Source organism: Simochromis diagramma, unplaced genomic scaffold (genome assembly GCF_900408965.1).
Source record: "Simochromis diagramma unplaced genomic scaffold, fSimDia1.1 OVJJ01000321.1, whole genome shotgun sequence".
Taxonomy (NCBI): Eukaryota; Metazoa; Chordata; class Actinopteri; order Cichliformes; family Cichlidae; genus Simochromis; species Simochromis diagramma.
In genome coordinates, this window is record NW_024386772.1 from 15,739,009 (window position 1) to 15,765,427 (window position 26,419).

At 41.5% G+C, this 26,419-nt stretch overlaps 1 protein-coding gene across 7 annotated transcripts in view; it reads left to right on the forward strand.

Moving 5' to 3' along the window:
• Positions 1-19,427: 19,427 nt before the first annotated feature.
• The window catches only part of tnrc6c1 (trinucleotide repeat containing adaptor 6C1), a 45,748-nt gene continuing 38,756 nt past the window's right edge, over positions 19,428-26,419 (forward strand). For 2 of the 7 annotated variants that reach the window (XM_040052091.1, XM_040052095.1), the window contains exon 1: positions 19,432-19,593. The gene's annotated coding sequence lies outside the window, so the exon portion shown is untranslated. Of the gene's footprint in view, positions 19,594-26,419 lie in introns of all 7 variants that reach the window. The other 5 variants (XM_040052092.1, XM_040052102.1, XM_040052082.1 and 2 more) reach the window with 4 other exon arrangements.

Below are 26,419 nucleotides of genomic sequence, written 5' to 3' on the forward strand. Positions count from 1 at the left end.
ATTTGTAATGTTTAACTAACTTATAATCCTTATTTATCTTATTTTGCTATGATCATAACAGCCATACTGATGGGACAGCAGTTGAAAGGCAACAAATACACAATATTTTCTTATTATAGCTGTCACAAAATACCAAAAAAACAAATAAGACATCACCAAATGAGAAGAGAAATAAGGAGCTTGTGAGGTGACACATGAGATAGCCCCTCTTATGATATCTTTGTTACAGGGGCTGTAGCCTCCAATTTCCTCCCACAGTCCAGGTACATGCATGTTAGGTTAGCTGGTGATTGGCTGCATTAGCCCTGTGATAGACTAGCAACCTGTCCAGGGTGTACACCGCCTCTCGCCCTCAGCTGTAACAGCTTGTATCATTATACCACTCAAGCTGATGTAACGATCTATTAGAAGACACCTATTTCATGTAAAATAAGTAATGTTACTGTAGTTTCTACTAACACATTGACAATTAACCAGGCATAAAACAGTGCTGCAGACGCTATAGAGCAACACATATACATGGTGTACAGTATATACAGAGAACATGAGGCAACCTTTACCCTCTGCCTCAGCTGAGACAGGGGTCAGCTTCTTGGAGAATGTCAGGCCACCAGACAAGATTAATATTGTCTTGCTGTTATAGACACACACACACACAGTGTACATAGAGACACACACCTCAGCACCAAGGTGTAACTCAAATTCTCTGGCTTAATTAAGAGCAGCCCACTTTGGAGCTGCCATCTCATTTAGCTAATTAGTCATGAATATGAAATGCCAGGATTTTAATTAGCTTGCCATTGTCAGAGAGGGAGAGGGAGGAATATCAGACTAATTTTCCTTTCCTCGCTTGGCCACGCTTCATATTATGAAGACCTAGTAGTACGGCTGTGATTTGATCCCTTTGTAGCCATCAGGAAGTTGGATGAGCACATGAAAGCTCATTTTCACTCTCTAACTGTTTCTAACAAGGCCTGCGTGTTCAAAATTAATGCTAATATTTGTTAAATGGTCTCATTTAGAATTTAATTTAATTGGTTTATTTATAATTGACTGAATCCACTAAAAGAGAGCACTTCACAACAAAAAGAAACATGTGACGATGGCAGTTTGCGTGTTTATTAGTGATATCACTGGGCTGTGCATAAATAGTAAACAATAAAAGAAAAAAAAACATCTGATACTCGTTGAGCGATTCAGCAGGGTGGGGCTGTCTGGGCCCAAAGCAAGCACGGAGACAGCCTGGACAGACATAGGTGGACAGGTAGATGGGTCTGGGGTCTATTCTGCGGTTGGTAATTAGATTGATTAAGGCTGAGCTGGCGCTGGAAGAACGACGACAGGGAGCGGGAAATGGAGATGGATGAGCCCGTGAGGCTGCAGCTACGAGATAGGAATGGCGAATAGGGCTCATCTCGGCTGGCTGCTGTGGAGCAAAGAATAGGCCGTCTGGGTATAATCCTCCCCTCCGTCCTCGCTCTGCGTCTGAATGCAGCCGGGGCACACACTCATTCCCACCTGGACGGTGTGGATGCCAGTTTGCCCTTTTTGATTGGTGGGTGGATTTGTTTTGCGTGTGTGTGTTTTCTGTCCTCTTATCACTGTTATTTCTCTTACTGCCTCTATGGCAGAGGCAAGCTGGGGTTGTGCATGGTTTCAAACACGCACAAACAGGGCCGACGAGAACAGGTGGGCTCAGCGTGTGCCTGTCACTCCCTGCGGAGTTAATGTTTGATCAGGGACAGACTGAGAGAGAGTAACAGAGAGCGAGAGATGATTGCTTTCTGTCTACAGGCAGAGCTGTGACCAAACCACAACTTCCTCAGGCGATATCAGGTTTCACGGCTGCGACTGCTAGGTGTTTTCCAGACATTTTCGAGCTCACTGGGGAAATTCATATCCCACACATGACATTTCACACAGCCAACGCTGTCAACTATCAAACACTGTTAGCCGTCAGGCAGCATAGATTAAAGTCTCCCCCCCACAAAAAAGGATATATTGTGTACCTAATGTAAAGTTACCTGGGAAATGGCTATTTGGTATGCAGTCTCCATTGTGGTGACAAAATGAAATGGCAATTAACAGTGAAGTGACTGCGGCAGAGTGTACCCTTGGTAAAGAGTCTGCTGATTGGTGCAGATTAAAAAGGGGGTTGGAGGCAAGTCCTTATACCCAACAGAAATAAGAAATCATCTCTGAAAGTAGATTATGCAAGTTAATAAATAGACTCGGTGCTCTTTTCATTTGTGAGACACTTAGCAAGACTGGCATCTAGGGCCGTGAATGCAACTTTAAGAGGCGAAATACTAACGTCGGCATGCATGAAGGTAATGTTCACTTCATTTACTATCTTAGTTTCATCATATTAGTTTGCTACCAAAAAGCAATTAGCACTAACAACAATTTTGTACGCTTTATGTGGCCCAAGGATAAACAGTGGATTATAAAAGAGGATGTGAATGTGTTAATGTGCACTAGTCTGATTGAAATTGCAAACTTAATGGTTGTGCTAGGGCAGGGATGTCAGATATAGCCCGCTTTTATTTTAAGTTGGCTGAACGAGCGAAACCCCACTTTGTCGTTGTAAAGTGTGTAATACATATTTAATACCATTTAGTATACGAAAAAGAAGTGTTATTTCAACAGCATGTCTCGGTTTTTCTACATGATAACAAATGCTGCCATAGCAAATAGTGTAAATTCACATTTACACAATTTTTTCTCCCTCGTGGATCCACTTTAAAAAAATTAAAATTCTCTATTACATTGTGGAAAAAACAGGAACTTGTCTTTGTTTGTGGGAGAAGTCTTTATGAGTAGGAAAAGCTGTAAAATCTATGCCCTCCTTTACATTTTCCAAATCCGTTCAGTAGTCCAGATTGGAGTCTTCGCTGGGCCAATTCTGAGCCCTGAGCCTTATGTTTTGTTACCTGTGTGCTAGAGGATCACAAGGTCAAGAGGTTTTTTTTCATTCTATTGTAATCATCAAACTGTCCCGTGGATGACCCCTCTGTAAACTAGATCACTAAGTCACAGTTAAGTCAAGTTATCTGGACACAGCTCACGTCTAAACCGCCAAGTTTAATAGAAGACCCTGCAATACCACGAGTACCACAAACAAGCAAGCAGTTCATCAGGTCTGTGGGATCCGTGAATGTCTTAATAAAAATCAGTCCCTTGGAGTCTTTTGGCTTGTGGCTCACCTGTTCAATCTGGCAAAATGTTGGGCCAACAGAATGGTGCTGCATGAACTGCTCACAACCAGGTGTTTCTAATGAAGACATATGACAGGTGTACACGGTGTTTATGGATTCAGAGGATCTTTATGGGAGTTCACATTTGTAAAGTGAGAAGAAATAGTTTAGAGAAATGTTAAATGGTGTCTTCGGTGTACAGGCAGCATGTTTTGCTCTCGCTGCTCTAACAGAAGAAAAAAGATATCCATCTAAATCTCTCCCAGGAACTCTTATTCAATCATCTGAGAGAGAACTGATTTAATAGCAAGACCTCAACCTTCCATTTATCACCAGAATGAAAGGCTCTGCAGAACTGAAAATTAACACAAGCGTGTGTGTGTGTGCGTGTGTGTGTGCGTATGCTGTCTGAAGGGAGTAATGGTCTAAATATTCTCCCCTTCCCCCGTCTTGCCCTTTAACACATAGACATGCGTGTGCCAAACCCTGTTGTGGTGAAATTAGAAATGTAATGATTATTGATCTGCGGCTTATAAATAATCCCCTTATTCACCGCCCCCTCGACACTCTCTCTTCTTTTTCATTCTTCTGTTTTTACCGTTAAATTAAAAGAGTCTTTTGAACTGCACATGTACTCAATGGTTGCCTGGGCTGTGAAATGGCAAGATAAAAATGTTTACGGTGTAAATTCCAGGAATGTGCTTTGTCTTTGGGAGTGGCTGACGCTTATAGGGCAGTCATACTGGTCACTGAAAAGCAGAAGCAGAAGGTTATAATGTCACAGGTCATTCCTGATGTAGTCTGAAACCCTGACCTCTGAACTCTCCTTGGAGTTCCCAGGGGAGTTTACAGCTGTGAGGATGAAAAATTGATTTTATTGGCTTGTGTGTATCATTATAAAAAGAATTACTGAACGTTTTTATGACTCTGTTTATTTGGTTTAGATGTGAAGATTGGTACTACTCTGTGAAGTAGGCTGACATTTATATAATGATTCTCTAGTTAAACTAGTTGACCACTCAAAGCAACATTTAATCATTTTAACTACCTTACATCCATAGCCACTTTAGGACCACTGATTAACTTCACAAGCATGTTTATCGACTATGGAAGAAAGCTGAGGAACCTGGAGAGAACCCATGTGGGGAGAACGTGCAATCTCCACAGAAAGGCCTCAGCCGGGGTTTGAAGCAGGAGTCTTCTCGCTGTGAGGCAACGCCCCCTGTCTGTTAAATATAAAGCTACAGTTCAACAGCATGTCTACTTATCCTCTTAATTTTGATGAACCTCAACAGTGGTGGCTAAGTGGCTAGTTTAAGTCTGTGTCAGCTCAAGGCTCAAACATATTTTCAGCTCTTAACAGCTGGGAGATTTGTTCAAAAATTGCTCAGGGAGCCCCTGGTTTAAACGGTTCTGACGTGCCAGAACCACTAGTAATAAAAACTAAAGCTCCTGTTTGGTTTTTGTGCAGCTAACAGGAAGCCAGCTATCTGGGATTAGCGTTGAGAACCAGTGTCTTTTGCTAGCTAGCCTGCAGTTACTGTCTTTACAGTTAGCATTTGGCATTTAGCATATTTCCCAAAACGATTACTTATTCCCTGAAATTAGATGGTTAAATCAATCTTTAAGATGATCAAGGACACTGAAGATGTGATATTGCAGATATTGCAACAAGAATCCCTACTGAAGACCAAATGCTGTTTACATGCAGCTATTTTTTTCTGTAGAGTAAGTCTGTTTCATAAATTTTAACTCCTCTTTCTCTCTCGCTCATTCAAACATGTTTATTTGCCTTCCGCACTGTGGGGGAATGTGATAAGAGAGCATCCTAGTTACGTATGCAACCTGTGCTCTTTGTTAATTCCTGGTCCTGCGACTTATGGGTCATGTCATCAAATAAAGCTCCCTAAAGCAGATAACAGTGAAATGAGTATAGACTGAGGAACAAAGAGCAGTCCCGTCTCCCCTGGCCCTTTTCTTTTTCTTCTTCTGTCTCCTCCACTCTTTATCTGCTAATGAAGCACAATCCTCTCGAGCGCAAGTGCTGGGATTTGTCAAGTTATCGCAGGCTTGGTTTGACTTCCCAGCTCGACACGGTGCTACTCTTAAATATTACAGCTTCTGTCTGTCTTCACATCTTATTAGAATGTTATTTCTCCATTACTTTCCTCTACTTTAAACCACATTTTATTGTTGTTCTAAAACTGCTTCTCTTTTTTTTTCTGCAACGATGCTACTCGTGAGTATCAGAGTGAACGGTGGAGAGTCCGCTACCAGGCCCAATTTCAGTCTTAGTTTACAGTCATCAGTTGGAGTCTCATACCTATTTTTTCCCCCAGAATGTATTGTTTGCAAAAATCTGTCCCCAGGAAAACTGACTGTACAAGATTATGCATGCAAACAACGCATAATATTTGCAACTAAAAGTATTAACTCTGCTGTGGGAGATGTCTAATCACAGAAATGTGATTTTCATGGGCTGATTTCCATAAATATAATCTACTCTGTCACTGCGTCTCACACACCTCATGAATATGATTGAAGCTGGAACGGTGTAATTTCCAACAGATATTAAAAGATGCAAAATTGCGTAATTGCATTGCCTCTATAACAATAGCTTTGGTCTGAAATTATGGTATTATGAGCAGCACAATCCACCTCAGGTCTCCCCTCACCCATCTGCAATACTGTATGCTAATGATGCTATGCTAACAGCCACAATAAAAGTAATGATGATTACCAGAGGGATTGGGGTAGTAACAATAACAGACCCTGTGATGTAGAGTAAATTATAAACATCCTCCCTGCTGTAATTTCACAGCTAATCTGTATTTTTTTTTCCAGGGTAAGGAGAACTCACTCCCTGAGCTCTAAATAAGCTCTCAGCCTCACTCTCAGCTGCAGCTTCCCTTCTTTAGAGGGCATTTATATTAGGGTATTGAGCATCATGAGGGACCTCTCACACCCAGCCCATGGATTGTTTAACCCCTCTATCTGTTCTAAGTGTTCATTAATGCACCTATCCAATCAGCCAGTCATATGGCTGTAACTCAGTATATGTAAGCATGTAGATGTGGTCAAGCCAGCCAGTGAAAGTTCAAACTGATCATCAGAAAGGGAAAGAAAGGTGGCTTGAAACGTGGCATGGTTGTTGGTGCCAGGTGGGCTGTACTAGTATTTCAGAAACTGCTTATCTGCTGAGATTATCCTGCATATCCATGTTTAGCTTACAGGGGATAGTACGAAAGAAAGAATCCAGTGAGCTGCAGTTCTTTGGGTTAAAATTATGTTTGGGTGAGAATGACCAGACTGCTTCAAGCAGATTGGAAGGCGAACTCAAATAACCACTCATTACAACCAAGGTATGCAGACGAGCATCTCTGTATGTAAAACACACCAAACCTTGAAGCAGATGGGCTGCAGCTGACCAGTCTTGATGTCTTCTGCTACGTTTAGACGGTAGAATCAAAAGTTGTCATAAACATCGTGAAAGCATGGCTCCATCCTGCCTTGCATCGATGTTTCAGGCTGCTGTTGGTTCTGTAATGTAATGTCAATATAGACCAAAGCTCTGAAGAATCTGTACTGTGATGAATTAAGGCAGTTCTGCAGACAAAAAAAGAGGGTCTGGTGAGTGCATGTGGTCCTCAGTTGGGTGTCCCCTGTCACTGGCACACCTGCAGGTGGCAGTGTATCTCACTGTGCGTGTGTCTATACAAATCAATACACTGCGTGACACTCATTTAGTATAAATCTGCATCTGCAGTTTTTTGCAACTGTGCATTTATGCACAAGGCGTGTGTTCATGACTGATGGTAGTGTGTGCTGTGCTGCAGCTTCTCTCTGGTTGGAGCCTCAGCAGCTCTGTCTGATCACTTATGCAGCACAGCAACTGTTTTGTCATGTTAAATGTTCACAGTGTCTCGAGAGGGGAACCTCGCATGACAGCAACCAAGAGCTGTCCAGCGGACTGATTTGTGATGAGACACACACACACACACACACACACACACACACACACACACACACACTTTACACACACTATGCTGTCATGAGATATGTTTGTGTGTGTACACATGCACAGCTTGTCTGAGGGTGTGTCACGGTTCCCCAGAGAGGCTGCGACGTCTGGTTTTATTGCCTGTATTGATTGTGACTCAAGCCGAGTAAAAGGATCAATATGTGGATTACAGAGGGGAGTTGACTCCTCAGTGCTGCCCCAGACACCCCCCACCCCACCCAAACCCGATCTCTGACACCCTTCACAGTTGGACTCAGCACCTTATCACTGCTGCGTAAAAGGGAGAAATGAAGAGGGAGAGGCACGTTTGTGTCTGAGTGTGTGTGTGTGTCCGCGTGTGTGTGTGTGAGAGAGAGAGAGAGAAAGAGAGAGACAGTGGGTAGAGACAGATAGGAATGCGTGCTGTGCTCAGAAGACGTCTACCCCACACTCCCGGCCTGTATCTACATATCTACAGTAATTGACAGTTTCCATTTGGCAGGTTCTGTATTTTCTTCCCGTTATTTCTATGGCAACCAGCGGTGGGGGCCTTAGCTGAGTGAGTTAGCTGCTCCCCTTGGGCCAAGGCGTCTAGCCAGCTGCCTGCTTCGAAAAAGCCTACAAAAGAGCACAGGGGACTTTTTTTTTTTTTTTTAATAATAATTTTGCTGCCCATTTAATGAGGTGAATACTCAGACACTTTAATAAAAACTAAAACCTATTTAGTCCTCTGTTTGTAAGCCAATTATTCTAACACTAGTTTCAACACCTGGACGCATCTACTTTACTCAGATTTCCAGCAGTGCTAATCCACCAAATATCATTAAAGCTGTATGGTTTGTTGCAAGGAAGTACACAAGCATCTTTGAGTGTGCAGGCAGTTTATTCTTGGTATGAAGATTAACCTCTTTTGCTTGGAGTAAAAGTCATCCTTTAGGTGACTTCTTTTTTATCCTGTTTATGCGATGATACCACGTACGTAGCATACCAAGATAACTAGTCGAGTGGATTTCAAATTTCCCCCCAGGCTGATATGAAAACGTGTGTTTAAATTGAGGGCATGCACGCGCTTTTACGATGACGTTAATCATCGTAAAAGCATTGGGGCAATAATTACTTCCATCACTTACATGTCTCACAGATTTTCTTTTTTGTGCATATTTCAATATCAATCTTCTTCTCTGTCCTCTCACATTTTTCTTCTCTTGGATTTTCCCACATGAGGCTCGTTACTTCTGCCTCTTACACCTTGCATCAGTACCTTCATTCTCCCTCCTTACTTCAGTGTCTCCACCTCTCTCTCTCTTTTTCTTTCCCACTTCTATTTGAAAGAGTGAAGATGGGGTGAGGGTTTAGAGCGTCTGTCCCCACAGCCCCTGTTTTAGCGCGGCAATTAGGAGCTGAAGAGGTACTACCAAGATAACAGTGGCACTGATGTGCACATACAAAACACACACACTGTACCCCCAGACTTCCAATGAAGACATCAAATGCATTTGCACGTAAGAGAAGGGAAAGCAGGAGAGGAAGGATTGAGCTCTCGGTGAGTCGGTGCATTATCAGACAAACACTCGGGCTCCTTGAGATGGAAAAATAAGCTCCCGCATAGGTTGGAGGGGTGAGAGGATAATGGAACAGCAGAACAGCGACTGTTCCTTCTGATATCTGCGAGGTTTGTCATCTTGTGGCCTTTTGTGGCTTAATGGCGTAATTTGTTACTGTGGGTTTCACTTTTCGGTCGCTCTCCATGAGATATGATTTAACAGGGCACACATTTCTCTGCAGCAACACGATGAGCAACCATAAAAAACTAAACAAAAAAGCTGTTAAATTTTGTATCAGTGGGAATATAATGGACGGCATGCAAAAAGCCATGACTGAAATGGCTTCAGGGTGCTCCAAAAGAAAAGCTATTTGTCACTGCCATCAATGGCACATACTTTGCTCTACCCTTGTAACTCTCTGGTACTTTCCAGCACTCATCAGGTCCTGCATGCCACGCAAGCTACTGGATTTCCCTAGCAGCCAATGTCATGCACTTTAATATGAATGCCTCATATGATATACATATGCTGCTGATTGCGAGCGTATTTGTTTTCCTGCTGTGGCACAGCCATAATTGAGTGTTTTGTACAGCGATAACTGACATACCTCATATAGTGTTTTTTAATTTTTACATCATTTTGTGCTTTCATGTGTGCATATTCAGTGATTTATAAGGATATCTTACAGTATCATGACCCACAAGGGGTTTTCTTTCCTACCAAACACTTCGGCAGCTGCTGAATTGATAAAGCATTCGTGCTATTTCATTTTTTTTTTACTGTTTATTAAACAGGGGTAAGGGAGGTGGGGTGAGGTGTAGAGGAGAAACTGAGTATTTAGCTTTCTCTCAAATCAAGCCTGTCTCATAAACTGCATAACTAAAGCCTCAGTACAGACTAAATGATAACCAAACAATAATTACAAAGAGGAAAATTAGCTATAGTAAGCATGATTATGTCTGCACCAAAAGCACACATTTTAAACCGAGGATTGACTCCCTTTTTTAACCAGCCTCAAGTGGCCACTTTAGGAACAGCAGTTTTTGGCATTTTTCTGTTGGATTAATTTTTTTTTTAGATGTCCTGGTTTTCATAGCGGAGAAGTGGAAAGTCCGCACAGAGCTGATGAACGAAGGTTGACTTAAAAAATCTTTTATCCAATCCTCCCTGTCTGGCTCGAGTTTCCAACTGCTGCTTATATTATCAGAGTTCCCCTGAAAACAAAACAAAGACCTCCCTGTGAGCATGTGTGTCTGTGGTCATTCTGTCAGTACATACTTGTGTGTTGTTTCACTCAGCTCTTGCACCACACAGCCACAGGGAACAATGAATGCATTACTAGTGATTCATGTGTGATCGAGAGACTTGCTGACCAGAGTTAAGGTCTTATAAGGCTTATAAGCCAGCAGATTTCGACCTTTTTCAGAAACATCAAACTTTTGCACCGACATGGGGATTCCCAAAGAGCTATTAGCTGAAAACTTGTCATATCTCAGCAAGTTGTGCAGTTTTTCCTCAAAATATTCGAAGAAACTGGACAAATGGTAGACAAAAGATGTAGTGACGGGCCTAAATAAGTATTTACAGTACATGAATATTATTTTAAAGTCATGTCCCTATGAAATAGGAAAAATTCAGATCTGTCGCAGGATCTGAGAGATGCAACTGGCCCTTCAGATGAGTCATCCGCTGTTCACTGAAGCCTCACCAGAAATGGTCTCAGTGGAAGTATGGTTGTCAGGATGCAACTTTTAAGGAAAAGAAACAGGGAGAAAAGGCTGGGGTATGCCAAATTTCACAAGAAATGGACTGAAAATCTGGTTTGAGTATTTGGTTTGGGACCTGGATTTCGGCCAGTGGTTTTGGGGATCTGGTCGAAATTGGTGGAATTATGAATGCAGAAAAGTACCATCAGATTTTGATCCACTGCGCAACACCATCTGGAAAGCATTTGATCGGCAATAGCTTCATTTTTTAGCTCGACAGTAATCCCAAACACACTGTCAGAAAAAGTGACAGAAAAACACACAGTTGAACACTATCAGTCATGGATTGGCCTCCCCAGAGCCCTGGACATCAACATTATTGAACTAGTATGGGATCAGCTCACCTAAGAGAGCTCACATTGTGACTGTGAGAATCCTACAAACTCTCTTTTTGCCTTATATACAGTATTTCCAAGTATGTTTGCAGAAGTTTCAATAAATCGCAGCACCTTTTTCTCATTTTCTCATTAAAATACAAAGAAATAAGATGTGGCTCAAGACTTTTTCACAGTACTTACTTGTTATGAAACAATATAAATAAATAATAAATAAGTCATGGATAAACAGAGACATACAATGTCAACTCCTGGACCTCATATCAAACATACCTTGCCAGATATGGATACCACTCAAGCTACAGATAAATCTCAAGGATATTTAAAGAAGAATGCTTCTATTACTTTAAAACTACATTTAATAAATATATTTCATTAATATGAACTTTTAAAAACACCTTCCTGGTTTTGAACATTAGTTGGTCTTTTTAAAATAAAATTTACATTAAATAAAGTGTTTTATCTTTTTAGAAGTGCGGTGTTCTGAACATTTTCTAAATGCCTTGAACAAAATGATTTATTCATATATTTCATATGAAAACGGCGGACTCAGCATGTTTGACTAATTAGTAGTTCCTTCCTCCGTAACCTCTTTCCCTTAACCAGAACACTGAAGATGGGTTGTAAATAGATATTTCATCATTGCAGTGATCCATGAGACACCACCAACACAACAAAGGAGTGGCTAAAGAAGAAGCACAGTAAGGTCATGGAGGGGTTTAGCCCGTCTCCAGACCTCAGTGGAGGGAACTGAAGATTCAAGCTGCCAAACAGCAGCCAAGAAACCTTAAGAATTTAGAGAGTTTATGTAAAGAGGAGTGGGCCAAAATCCCTCCTGAGATCTGTAAGCCTGGTGACCAACTACAAGAAACATCTTACGGCAAGTCATGTTTTGCTTTGAGATCAAATAGCTATTCCACTCAATGGCATGAAAATCAATTTAATACTTTATGTAACACACATTTTTCTATAATTTTGTTTGTTATTCTGTCTCTTCATTAGAATGAAACTACTATAAATGTTAGAGACTCTTCATTTCTTTGTAAGTGAGGAAATTTTCAGCAGGGGATAACATCATTATTCCCCTGCACATCTTTTTTGTTTTACTGTCTTTATTCAATGTGGTCCCTCTTTGACTTACAAAGTGCTGGAGCTCTGTGATCAAACGACTTCGCACTTACTCTGTTCATGAACACTGTAGCTACATAAGCAGACAGACACGTCAATTAAGTAGAAAAGGAAAAGTGCTTTAGTCCAGATATGATTAAAAATACATGAAAGAAAAAATGTCTTATACACCCTATGAAAATCATCCATATCAGTCAGTCAGAGCTTATTAAATTGTCAAATGTCTTAACCGGCCTCCCAATAACATGCTTTTAATCTAATCCATCTGCTTAATCTATCGCACACTGTATTGTCTTACATCTTAACCCATTTCATTTCCAGCTTCACTCTCATAATCCTCTTCTCCCACTGTCTCTCTGTCTGCCCTCCCCTCTCTCTCTGTCTCTGGCGAGAGGGCTGAGGGCATTATGTGCTCCTATGAATGATTCATCGTCTTCTGTGGTGTGTGTGTGCTTTGACTAGAAAACAAGGAGGGAAGGAGAGGGTAAGGTAGGCGTCTGCAGGAGGAGGGGAGATGAGGTGACAGGAGTGAGAACATGGCCAGAGCTGGTGGACAGCAGCGTTGACTTTGAAAGGGGAAGCACATGAAGAAGCGATGAGGTTTTGATTACAGCAGTACAAAGAGAGGTAAATTTTTTAGGCTCCCTCTGTACACTCCGTTTATAGTCTCTACAATAGGTGACAGGAGATCTTTGAAATTAATGGTCTCATTATCACGCACTCCTCAGGGTGCTAATTGCAATACATCATCCTTTTTAAAAACTACTTCTTATTGCCCCATCAATCTAAATACATCTCAGACTATTTCACCTCTCTGACTCTCCTGCTTTATCCCTCTTTTCCCCCCAATTTTACCAATAATGCTCCCAAAACTCCTTTAATGCACCCATCATAAAAACCACTCGAGTGGAAAGCTCTCCACACTCGCACTAAAGATGGTTAGAGCCTAGCAACAACGTTATCTTTCCTTATCTAATTTCCCACGACCTGGAATAGATTATCTGCCGGATAATTAAGACCTGATGAATAATTAAGTGGACAATAATGCTAATTCATGAATAATATATGTGTTTATGATGGCGAGGCACAGATAGCGGCTGCAGCGGCTGCTGACAGGAAGATTGATGCTGTGGCCTAGATAATATATCTCCAGTGAGGGGATGCTACCGACTGCAAAGCTGCCTGTATTCATTAGGCCACTATCGCTGGCTCTGTGCACGATGGCATTCTTGTGTTTCATTTACAGGCAGAGGTGGCACAAGTGAGCCACGTGTTTTGCTTTGCAGTGCTCTGATATGTTCCCGCTGCTTGTGATCGATCAGCGTGCTGCCTGCGTCAATAACGGGACAGGTGTTACGGCTCTGTGTGCACCTTACACCGGCATGCATACTCTTTGTTCCATCAGAAGACTACAGAGAGCGTGCTCCAGCTTCAAAAACATCCCTCCCTGTTTTTTCAGCTCAGCCCACCCCACCCGGGCGCAGTCCAGCCTAGCTCAGCAGAGCCTGCAGAGTCCCAGCCAGTTTGATTACATTTGCGATTAGAGCAGCGGCCAAGCGATGGTGAATTATGCCTGAGCTGTTACCTTGCTGTTGCTGCCGGGAGGGAAATGGGCCGCATTTTTTCCCCCCCACCGCAACTGCTGACCTTGGAGGTCACTCGCAGGAAGGAGACATTCATCACTCTGACGTGTGGATGCTGCGGGGAGAAGAGGAGATGATGCGTGCGCGTGTGTACAGTATTAATCCACCAAACTAAACACTTTCGTGGTCCCAGTAGTAATAAAGCAGAAACTGAAGTAATGGATAATGTGTTTACATCATTGTTTCGTGTAATACTTTTGTTAATTGGAAGTTAGTTTACGATATGACAGCTTTAAAAACAAGACTGGTTGTCCCTTCCCTTCTCCTTTCCTCACTCTCTAAGCCTGTAGTCTCTCTTTTCTGTGCATACAATCATGAGTGGCGGACAGATATCGACCGTGGCCACTGTTGGCCCGAGCGTCTGTTTGCTCACTAAAGAAGACTCATTAAGTTACAACAGATTGATACCCCCACCTCCCAAGGACTTTAATCTCATCTCAAATGAAAATAGAAGTAATCATAGCTTTGTTGGTGGGGTAATGGTCTTTATGAGTCTCTCCGCCCCCACCACCACCACCTGAAACATCAGCAGAGTGACCTTGGCAGGTGAAGGCAGCAATGGGACGCGCTGACTTTGAAGGATGACGAACTGACAAGCTTTCATATCGCTGTGCCATCTTCTCCTCCCCCTCTATCTTTCCCCAATGTGAGACAGAGAGCCTGCGCGCCATATTCGTGGGCTCGAGTGAATACAGAAACTGCCATGTTGGGGGGGGGGTTAGAAGAAAGACAGCAAAGACAAACAGCACTGAGAAAGCAAATTAATGTTTACCAGAGATTAATTGTTCAGCTGAATCATTTGAATCCATAAAGACACACAATTATGTTTACGCACGCCATAAATCTGATTAACGCCGAGCTGCAAAAGGAATACAGTCTGTACGGGGGGTTAATGCCCACCCACACAGCACACATCTGATTAGCTGCATAGCACAATCACTTGTCTCTCGTTCAATTACAGTCTATGAAATGCAGTATAGAGATACCCCCCGTAAATTAATCGCAGCCTTTTCTTATTTGGGACACAAGCATCAGTGACAGAAGTGTTAAAACGACAGCGACTCTTAAAGAGAGACCTTCATTCTGTCAACAAACTGATTTGCCATGCTTGTCTGAACAAGCTTTGGTTCAAGCTGCGTTTGCGGTATTTTTCTAATGATAATGTACAAAATAAATTCTGAGAAAATATCCCTTCATTAGAGTCATCTAATTCTCCTTTATTGGATGCAGAAAGCACTGGGGAGAAGCACAGAATAAAAACATAAAAAACAAATGGCTGTCTTACACAATCGTGAAGAAAACATGTAATATTGTTGTGCATGAAATGTGCAGTTGTTTAGAAGTTGCTGTGCTAACATGCAAATACGTGAATAAGGCTTTTATGACAGCACACCGACCCATCTGTATGTGACTATACCTTAGGTTGTGTTTTTAATTCAAGTAAAACCTCTAACCCCTGCTCCCTGGAGGTCTCAAAGTCCCGCTTCTTCCCATAGTTTAAAAATGACACCTTGATTGACCCCTCCGCCTTTCCCACAGGGGCAGGCTGGTAACAGTCTAACCATTGAACTTCAGTCGCACCCAGACAGGCCATCTCAGCTGGCCGAGGTGATAATTGAATTTCTCACATACACACTGCCTGTCTGTGTGTATTGATCAGTGCTGTTAATGCAGAGACAGCAAGGTCAGATTCTCTTGTATGGATCACAACATACTGAGATGCATTTGTTGTTTTTCTTTTCTTTGTATTCTGCTAATTGCATAACAGCACATATAGTACTGTGTAAAAATATTTTGAGTAGGGAAATGGGAAACGGGCAAAAATAAATAGAAATACGTTACATTAGGCAAAAACGGAGTTTGTACAATGAACTTGAAAATCATTGTACAAACTCTATTTTGTTAGGGATAGGTGTGGGCATGGACCCAAATGCAAAATGCAACAATGAGAAGTCTGAAAACAAATCCAAGAATCCAAAGTAACAAACAGCAGGGGAAATACATTAGCAGACAACACTACAATGTGACAAAGAGCTATGGGAAACTGAGGCTTTAAATGGATACATGAGGTAATCAGGGATATGGGAAACACCAGGGAAACGAGACACAGCTGAAAGTAATACAAGATGATGAGACAGGGGACACAAAACTGAAAACAAGACACAAGAGACAGAAGATACCAAAGTAAAACAGGAAGTATCAAAAACAAATGAACCCCCAACACGGAAAAGGAGATTAGACAACAACAGCACAGGTGAGCAGAAAAACTAAGATTCGGGGAGTTAACAATAAACAATAATGATAATCTAAAACTGAGAATGAAATCATAGGAGATTTTAGGTGGAATACAAAACTCAAAATGACATGACAAAAACAAGCTAAGCTGAAAACAGGCAGTGGTACACGAGCTCATAATGCAGGACTGTGTGTTTCTATCCAAGTATGATTTTACTGCATTGGCAGTGTGTTTGGGGTCATCGTCCATTGTCATGCTGCCAATCAGATGCATTCCATGATGGATCACAATATGACTGTACTTTTCTGCATTCATTCTTCCATCAGTTTTGACAAGATACTCAATACCACTGGGTTAAATACAGCCCCAAATCATGGTAGAGCCTCCACTGTGTTTCGTAGATGGCTGTATACACACACTGTTGAACCTCTCTCCTGACCTCCTGACGACAGATACTGACAACAGTTTGAACCAAAACTTTCAAATTTGTTGTATTTCTTAAGGATATGACTTTAAGATACTCTTTATCTAGTATAGAAATTTAGTGGTGTGTCACTCCTTCTTTTTTCCTTTGCTTGTCCAGTTCACTCACATTTCTTTAAGGACACACTGCACGCCACGCTGAGATATGCCAAGTTTATACTGGTTCATGCTTGAAGTATTCAAATGTCAGAGTAAAGTGACTTTGCAGCCTGCCTCACTGTAGAAGCTGAAAAAAAAGCTTGCCCCCAATTTCCCGAAACTTTTTAGCAATTATTACCAATTAATAAAGGATGAGGCATGAATTCTGCTCAAAGGTGCACCAAAGTATTTTTTTTACTTCTTATTTTTCATAACCTCCATCCATGTACACTTTTGGAACCACTGCCCTGAGCAATGCTCAAGGTTTCCGCCCCTTTCTGAGGATTCCTGATTAATTATTAGCACTCCTGCTGATTCTGCAGTTATGCTAGCAGTTCTGCAAATCTACTTAGATGCTACTTTAAACTAACATGTTCAAAAAGGCAATGATCACATGCTCGCTTTTAGTAGCCATCGTGTTTACGGCCGCCATCTTAATTTGCATTGGTTTAGTAAGCAACTAAAGGGATTGCATGAATCTATGATCTACAATACTTTAGTGGTTAAGACATTTCATAACAAATCGCAGATGTCGACTTCATGGCACTGTGCTGAAATTTCGGAAGTAGTACGAGGAACAAGCATGGCATAAAAGCAGGATCACAGTATACTGTTAGAGAAATCGTTCAGTCATTTTAAATGTAATAATTGGTGAGAATATCTTCCCACAGGGAGCATAAACTTTTTTTTTTGTGGCAGCTGTTCAAGGAGATCTCCCCTCTTCACATGCATACATGCTCACACACACACACACACACACACCACGCACAAACTCGGAAAAGGATTCAGGCGATGGATTATTATCTACTGCCATGACACACAGAAGATTCATCACCATGGCGTGTGATTAGTGTCTCCCTCTCCACATACTCCCCTTGCACTCGATCATCTTGTAGACTGACTAATTGTGTTTTGCCACCGTCACTGTAATGCATTTTTCTGCGATTATCCAGATGTGGGTGACACCGTAATCTATATGGCTCTGACAGCAAGTACAGATGGTGCTGTAATTGTGAGCACACGGTGGCGATCAACCTGCTTTGTAGTCAGAATTATGGTTAGTTCATGTGGGCGTTCTCCATTTGATGTTTTCAGACTCTTTTCAGATGCCACAGATACTCAAGCGGAGTGGTCTTTTGTGGCTGCAAGTGAGATAGGAGGGCATTTATTCAGGCCCGGAACTGACTCACTGAGTGGAGACGAATTGACTCAGAAGGCACTCCAGTCATATTTGTTTCTCTTCAGTTTGATGGAAAACATAAGATTTCCTTTGAGTCACGCGCACGGGGAATTTCTCACACTAAATGACCAAAATCCTGGCTGTGTATTAGAAAAACATTCAAAATTGGCAACATAAACATGCTAGATCTATATTCTAGTGCATTTGTATTATCAATCATCACTGTCATTCAACTCAAAAATAATGTCTATAATAAACTTTCCAAGTTCTCCTGATTTACGCATTACAACTATATATTTAATCAAAGCCTTACTTAATATTTTGATGTTTTCATGTAGCCAAATTAAACCACAATTGTTTTATTTCCCTAAAAATGAAACGCACATTTTCAGTGCTGCTGAATTTATCCCAAAGAGGAAAGCAAATCATGCTGTAATTTTAGAAATAGAGTAAATAAAAACATCTCATGTAACTGCACATTGTAGTTTAATCACTTTATTTTAACTGCGTCAATCAGTATTGACTTGAAACAATTATTATTATTAATCTTATAATTATTTCTTAAAAACGGGTACTGTCAGTCTGCACAGTCTACACAGATTAAAACCTCCCTTTACAACATGCTGTTTATCTCATTGAGTGTCTTGCAAGGTCAATTTTCTCATCATTACAGGTTGTTAAGTACCAAAGTTATTGTATTAAGTGTGAAAAAAAAGATTATACCTAACTGAGATGAGACTAAAAGACAGACAGAAAATATGGAAGATTGATTCCTGAGCACCAAAGAAACAAACAAACAGACAAAAAAACAAAACAAATAAATTGCCATCAAGTCAAAATTTCAAGTTAGATATCTCAGCTTTTCAACTTACAGATTCAAACTTTTGAGAAAATAACTCAAAATTGAGAAAATGGCTTAAAATTCTAAGTTATTGTGTTAAAAGTTTGAGATAGCAACCCCAAATTTCAAGTTATGGATGGCTTTTTTTCCAGTGGGGAAAAGCTTCCATAGGAAAGGAATGCATGACTGCATTTAGTGCACATGTTTATTCGGACAGAGATGTCTACATGCCTCTATAACAATGTTATCTTAACTCTTCTTATGACCTTCTTATGACCCCCTGATGAATACACCCATCTTCTCTGGAAACTTACTAACGAAAAACAAACCTGAAATGCACATAAAAAACCATAATTCATAAAGAGATTTTGCATATTTTCACAAACCTATTACAAGCTTAAATCTTAAAGCTCTCAGATAAATGCTGTGATGCACAGTGTTTCTCTCTTTGGTTGCTTAAACTGGACACATCCATTCCTATATCATTTGTACTGCATGTTCTGTTACGTTTCCCTGCTGAACTGGTTTTAACAGCAGAAAGATTAAAATATATAAATAAATAAAACTCTCACCGCTTCATAGTGCGAATGTATATTATGATTATGACGAGGCTATCTGGTTTGTAAAACAAACTGTGCCCTCTGTTGGCGTTAAAACACAGCGCAGGTGCCAGCGCTGCTGAAACGCTGTTATGTTTCTTATTATCCCCCCAAACAGTTCACGTTTTACACGGAGCTTACTGACTTTTATACGTGCGTACTTTCTTCGTTGAATCTACACCGTATACCGTGAGGAAAAGGGGAGGTAGGAGAGGTGGGGGAGGTGAAGGGAGGCGAGTCCACGCACGGCTGCGAGCTGAAGCGTATTAGCAGCACAGAGAGGGGAGTGATGGAGGAGCTGCAGTTGTCATGGAAACGCCTGGGCGGAGCGATGTGAAGTGGGACCAGTTTGTTTTGTTGTTGAAGGTCACATGGCAAGGTGGAGCTCCGCCCCCCTTCCCCGTTACCACCGATTCAACCGTCTCGAGCTCCTGCTCCGGTCAGTTACTACAAAATGGCTGCAGAGGCTCCGCCGCTGCTGAGAACCGACTGAACGCTTCACGGTAGGATTTATCACCGAGTCCGTGAGGTTTACCGCGACGGAGATGTGCCTTGTCGCGTTTTTGTTTCTTGTTGGGGGGGAAATGTGGCGAGTTTCGATAGCAAACATGGCAGCTGGGAATCAAAATATTTTCAGCTCAGCCCACTTTGACATCAGTGCTGTCTTCTCCGTGAGTGCTGCTTAACCCCCCTTTTTGTATATTTCGCATTTGTCGAGTGCACACTGGAGCTTATTTTAACTTCTAGCGCGGTCGCTGAGGTTAGCACGGAGGTTTTCTTCATAGTATGTTCCTAACTTGAGCTAGCTCGTCATTAAAACACCGTGGCTGCACAGCTGCGGTGATTCAAGGGCGCCCTGTGTTGTCGCTTGTCGAGTTGTCGTATGTGTAGCAGCTTGGCAGACATTGGTGGGACGCTTGTTGTTGCGCTGCCGTGCAAGAGAGTTGACACGAGCATTAAAGCCGAAATATCCTCGGTGCTGCACAGAGAGGTGGCTGGATCTAGCTTGCATCACCTGACTGGGTTTAAACGCATTAGCCACCAGGGTTTTACCTATTGTACTCATGCCCTCGTACGGCCGCTCTCTGTTTCATTTACTAGGACTGCTGCTTGCACCTCATGCATCCTCATCCGCTCGGCTTTTTTTAAATAGTTGGTAACTGCTGGTCCTCACTTTCTGCCTACTTTTAGATGCAAAAACTCTCCCCCTTTCAATGCTTTGATTATAACCCCGGCGCTGTGGTTGAAATTGCTCCCAGACTGCTCAATAATTTATACAGTATATGTGTTGGAAATCGCTTCTCAGTTCTTTGTTTCCCATCAGAGACCAGTGTAACCCTTAAGATGCACCAGTTATCTGTACCTGGCTTTTTCCTGCAGCTTGACATCCTGTAGGGACACACACACACACACTCTCCATTAGAAGACACCAGTACCCCGATGCATGTAGAGGGCAGATTGATGCAAGCTTTGAGGCCCGCTTGTTTTACTAATGCGTTGGAGTCCTTAATTTGTGTGTGTGTGTTTGGACCTGGCAAAGGGTTAAGAGAAGCGGGCTGGAGGTCTTTTCTGTCCCTGCCAGGTTTGGGGCCCCCGGTCAGCACCCAGTCCTCCTGAAAGAGGCAGTGTGTATTCACAGAGAGGCGCCAAAGGGGGGCTTGATAACAAAAACAGACTACTAAATGCTGTGATTACTATACAGCTTAGGTCACAGCCTCACTTTCAGTTCAGAAGTCTTCATGGGTTATTTTGCGTAGAGCTGGACTGGAGGGATGAGGGGTTGCTTTTGCCAGATTATGTCATTTGGTTTGGCGGCTTGTTTTCTGTGTCAGCGATCAGATGCTTGCTTGGAGTCTTCAGTGGAAATGATGAGCTTGATTTCTTATGAAGGCAGTTAATTGATTTCACACACAAAACTCTACTTTTGTCTTGCAAGATGTTTTTGAGTAATTTTATCTCCCCTTTAAAAAAACAAACAAAAAGCCCCCCACATATTTGGTTTGCTTGAGTTCAAGAATTTCTTAAGAAATGTATCCCAGAGGAAATTATTATCATATCTTGGTTCTGTTATTTCTATCATTTTCAGTAAGAAACAACCTCTTATTCTCTTTCGTTCATTTGTTCTTTTTTCTTTTTTTAAATTTTGTAGTAGTAGCTGTTTTTTGTTTTTTTTTTTTTTTCTGGACAAATACTGCATGAAAGTGTTTTCCTAATTGCCTCTTTCAGAAATAAAAATCTGCAACAATCAGTGTTAATGTAGCTTGGAGCTATTTGAGTTTCCTTTCACTCATACTATTACTGCACAAAGCCTTATATAATGTTTATGAATACAAATGTGGAAACGGTGACAGAGCTGCATGATTGCATTTTAATTAAGCATTTGTTGAGGATTTTCTTTGATCTGTTGGGAGAGAAAAAAAAAGAAATTGTCAACATGCACCCTAACCCTGTGAATGTGTTCCCTTTACTTTTGGAGCAGCTGACACTGTGTGCTTTTGGAGTTTGTCCATACAAGTTATTTTAGGGCCTCTACATAGCACCAGGAGTGCAGCACAAGTTTCTCTTTTCCCCCGTCATTAGTCCGGGTCAGAAAGCATTAACATGGCTACACTGAGAATAGCTTCAAGTAGTTTACAGAGTGCAATCCTCTTTGCAGAGCACAAAGACGTTGTAAGTGCTTACCCAGCAGATTTTAAACCTTCACACAATCTGAGCGCAGTACTGACAAAAAGTTGCTCTTTTTCTTTCTCTCTTTTTTTTCCAATGCGCTTGAGGTTTTTGCATTTGAAAACCTGCTGAGTGCGGTGACTGATCAGCAGGCTTGAAAAGCTGCGTCGCCCCGGCGTGCAGGCGAGCAGAGGGCGCTACACGCGCTGCCATAGCTGTGGCGGCTGCTGCTGCGGTTGTTAGCAAGCCTTCTCCCGAGTGCTCGCCGTTCTCTTGTTTGGCTTGCAGCGATGGCATTCCTGGCTCTGTGCCCAGTGACTGCCGTCTAGCACCCCTTCCCCCAACTCTCACACACAACGCACAAGCCTGCCTCATCGTTTGTAGCACCCCCCTCCTCTTTAGTGGTACAGTGAGGGGCAGTGAGGCATTTACACATCCACGGCAGCAGCGTGTGCAGTTTTGACAGTTCATCTATTGAGTTTCCTCTCCATCTCCACTCCACATTTTCAACCAGTTTTACACCTGCTTTTGTTAGACTGCCCTTGGTCTATGTGCAGTGTGTATTGCCTTTTTTGTGTCTGAGTGTGTGTGTCTGGTTTTAAGAGGGACACCAAGCTCTAATCCTGTTGTTCTGACAGGAGGGTGTAATTCCACAACAGAGCTGAGCTTATTGAACGGTGTCCTTATTATGAGCAGTGCTTTGCCACTACAGATTCATAGCATATTTGTGTTGCACATTTGTTAAAAGTACATCCCATTAAGACTGCTTTTTTTTGTGATTTATTTGATCCAGATCTTCATTGAATCAGTGCCTATTAAGAAAGGTGCTATACACTAACAGAGACTTAAAATCACTGTTCATTTTCTTCATTCAAATGAACAGTAATAAAGAAATATTTGAAAAGTCACATTGAAATAAGTTGGTATACACAGACTAGTTTCACACCTTCAAATCCCTAAAATTAGGATCAGCTGTTTCAGATTAGGTGAGTGATTGCAGTCTCTTTAAGCAGTGACAAGTGCAACCTGAATTGGCTTCTAGGATCTGTTGATCTCATTGCTTAATATTGCTGTTGTTTTTGTTATTGATTTACCAGGTTCAGGGGTCATCATGGGGAATAAGTTTGTGGATACCTGTGTTTTTTTTTTTTTTTTTTTTTTTTTTTTTTAAAGATCTTGAAAGTAAGTGGGGTAAAAAAAAAAAATGTAAAGAAAATCAAGTTTCAAAGATTTGAGGCAGTTCCAAATTTGTTCAGGATCAGCTGCTGCAGCATGGAAATAGATTAGAGAGAGAGAAGTTTTCAAGATGCTCCATATTTCATCCCCGGATCTCCAGATAGCTCTCGTAGTCAAAGTGCATATATCTACACAAAGAATTTATGTACTTACAGAGATGAGGAGAAAGAGTTGTTTGGTCATAGTAACATTAACAAAATATCCATCCATTCTGTGATTTATGTTATGTAATGTAAAGTGTGGGAAATAATGATCTGATCCCTTGCCAAATTTGTAACTTTGCTGACTTTCAAAGAAATGAACAGTTTGTAATTTGTAGGGAGTTTTAAATGGAGAGATAATGAATATCAATCATAAATGTAGGGGAAAAAACACATTACATCTAAATTATGTGGCACACAGATTACAAGCAGTCAATCAGTCACTTAATTACAGATAATTCCTGATCTCAACTTGTGATGTGCATAAAGCACACCTGTCCATAGAATAATTTTCTTCCATTTCAACCTCTCCAACTCCATGACCAAGACCAATGAGCTGTCAAAGGACAGCAGGGATAAGATTGTAGACTTCTACAAGGCTGAAGGGCTGCACCAAGAAGCTTGGTCAGAAGTCGATAATTGATGCTAGGATTATTCGGAAATGGAAGAAATATAAAAAGGCCATCAGAAATCAAACTCGATCTCTTTGGCATCAACTCAACCTGACATGTTTGGAGGAAGAGAAATGCTAGGCATGAACCAAAGAACACCATGCAGAGTCAAGCGTGGAGGTGGGAACATTATACTTTTGGGGGGGGGGTTCTGCTAAGGGTAAAAGAACTTCAATACATTGAGGGGCCAGTAGACGTTGCCATGTACCATTAAAATCTTCAATGAGAACCTCCTTCCTTTGCAGCATGACAATGACCAAAAAACATACAGCCAAGGTCAGAAACGAGTGGCAAAAGAAGAAGCACATTAAGGTCATGGCGTGACCTAGCCAGTCACCAGACTTCAGTCCTATAGAAAATCTGTGGAGGTGGCTGAAGCTTTTAGTTTCTGAGCAGCAGTCAAGAAAGATAAAGGACTTGAGGAGTTACAATAAAGAGGAGTGGTTCAAAATCCCCCTGGAGATACGTGCAAACATGGTGACCAACTACAAGAAACATCTTACCACTTTGTAACCCTTGGAGGATATGTTTTCAAAATTACAGACCATTCATATCTTTGTAAGTGAGCTTACAACTTACAAATTCAGCAGTGAATCAAATACAAATATTATTTAGCGCACATTAAAGTCGCAGGTCACCCTAGACCAGTTACAGGTCTGTCACAGAGCTGACACCCAGAGACAACCATTCATGTTCACATTCACACCTATAGTGAGAATCAACTCTGAATTTTGCATCATAGCTATCTGAAGCATGTACAAACTGATATTCATCTTTAATAGGGCTGTCAAAATTGAGAGCAAACAAAACAACTGCTGTATAATGCCCTCTGCTATCTTAGTTTAATTGGTCACATGACTGCATCATATGACTAACCCGTGTCATCGTTTTAGAAAGTCTCAGTTTTTGCTGTCCACACTGCGACGCACAAGTCGAAAATGCTGCATCTTCCATCGGGGAAAACGCCGTCTCGGTGTGGACGGGAGGCCAAAACGGAGAGAAAACTATTAGTGTAGACGTAGCCCAAGATGCTAAGCGACAGCTCTCATTGAGGGAGACATCCTTCATCCTGCTTAGGGACCAACCAAATGTTTCTTACTTACTTTATTTTGACGCTTCGCTCTGCTCCTCATGTGGGTTGGTGGCTGACACCAGCTCACATTAACTGGAGCATCTCCCTTCTCCCATGATCCTACGTGACACAAGTCCCACTGATGCCTTTGAAACAAGCAGCACCTGCTAAATTTAGCTCGGCAGCTGCACTCAGCAGGTTCCGTATCAGCCAGTTAGAGAAAAAAATTACGTGATTACAGTTATGAATTAGTAGCCAAGTTTATGGGAGCTCTGTGTTTGCATGGTTTGGTCAGGCTCACAATCTGAGCTACAGTTTATAATACGGGGCCTTCTTGTTGCTGCTCTTTGGACACAGCCTGCCTGCCTCAGAGTCAGCTAAGGGCATGTGTTGAACTGATTGAGCGATATTATTGAAGTTGTTTGCAATTAAGTTTATAAAAATTGCATGATATTGAGGTTTAGCTCATTAAAGTGTGTGCCGTTACCTAATCACAGGATGTTTTTGAAGGCTGCTGTTGACAAGACAAATGTACTGTCTTTTTTTCTCTCTTTAAGTATAAAAAATGTTCACAGCAGCTCCTTCTATTTCACTTGTGGCTGCTGTGGTTTAAAAAAAAAAGAATGCAGATCTCTGAAGTGAGATGAGACAGCAGTTCTCTTCTCTCTGTTATGAAAGGGAAGAAAGTTTTGTTGTCAAACAATATTTGAAAGAGAGCTCAGAAAACCTGTGTTTCACAATTACATACCTAGGTATAATCTCCGGCACTGTGGTTGTTGTTTTTCTATGTTTTGGTACTTTTTTTTTGTGACATAGAGGTTAAGGAAAAAAAACATTCAGTAAAGGCAATAAGCAAGTCATTTATATAGTTACGAAGTACTCTTGAACCCATGGTTTAAAGACATGCTTTAAAATCCTCACTTAGCTGCTTAATTGGAAACTTATGTGTTACTTGCCCAAGCTCATCTTTCTTCTTTTTTTTCTGTTCTTTTCTTTTTCTTTTTTCTTTTTTTCTTTTTTTTTTTTTTTTGAAGTCCTATTGTTGAACTTCTACAACCAGACTAATGTCAGCACTGTCAGCACTTCAGGGCGCATTCTATCTCCACCTGACTGCTCACCTCGGGCCTCCGGGAGCGCTTGTTGCCAGGCAGTGGCTCATATCGCTGTCGCCTGCAGCAGCTTAGGCTTGGCAGGGGGGGAAAAAAGCTGAAGGTTTTATGTGCAGTTTCACATTTGTGGTTCAAGCAACTTGACTTTCAAATGTATATATGATTTTTTTTTTTTTTTTTTTTCCCCCAGGCTAATTTATTTTTACTATGTCCTTTTTTTTAAAACACTGTTTCTACCTGTAATTTATTTATTCATTTCTTAGTGTAGGCTGGATATAGATGCTGGATGCTTTTGTAGCTCATAGGAAATGAAGGAATCTCTGTGTGTATGTCTGTGTGTCAGTGTCATCTTTGCTTTTTCATACCAGCCGTTTATCTGATGATCTTGACACTTGCTGGGTGTGTTGCTGGGGACCTAAGGAATCAGGAAGGTTGAAATGAAATCGGTGCACATTTCCATCCTGTTTCACTCATGCTTTGAAAAGGCCACCGAACTAGTGTGAAACAATAGGCCATTGTTGGATGGTTTTCAGCTTGAGTTGTCGACATTTAAATCCTCAAGACTGTAAACTGAAAGTGCAGGGTACAACCCG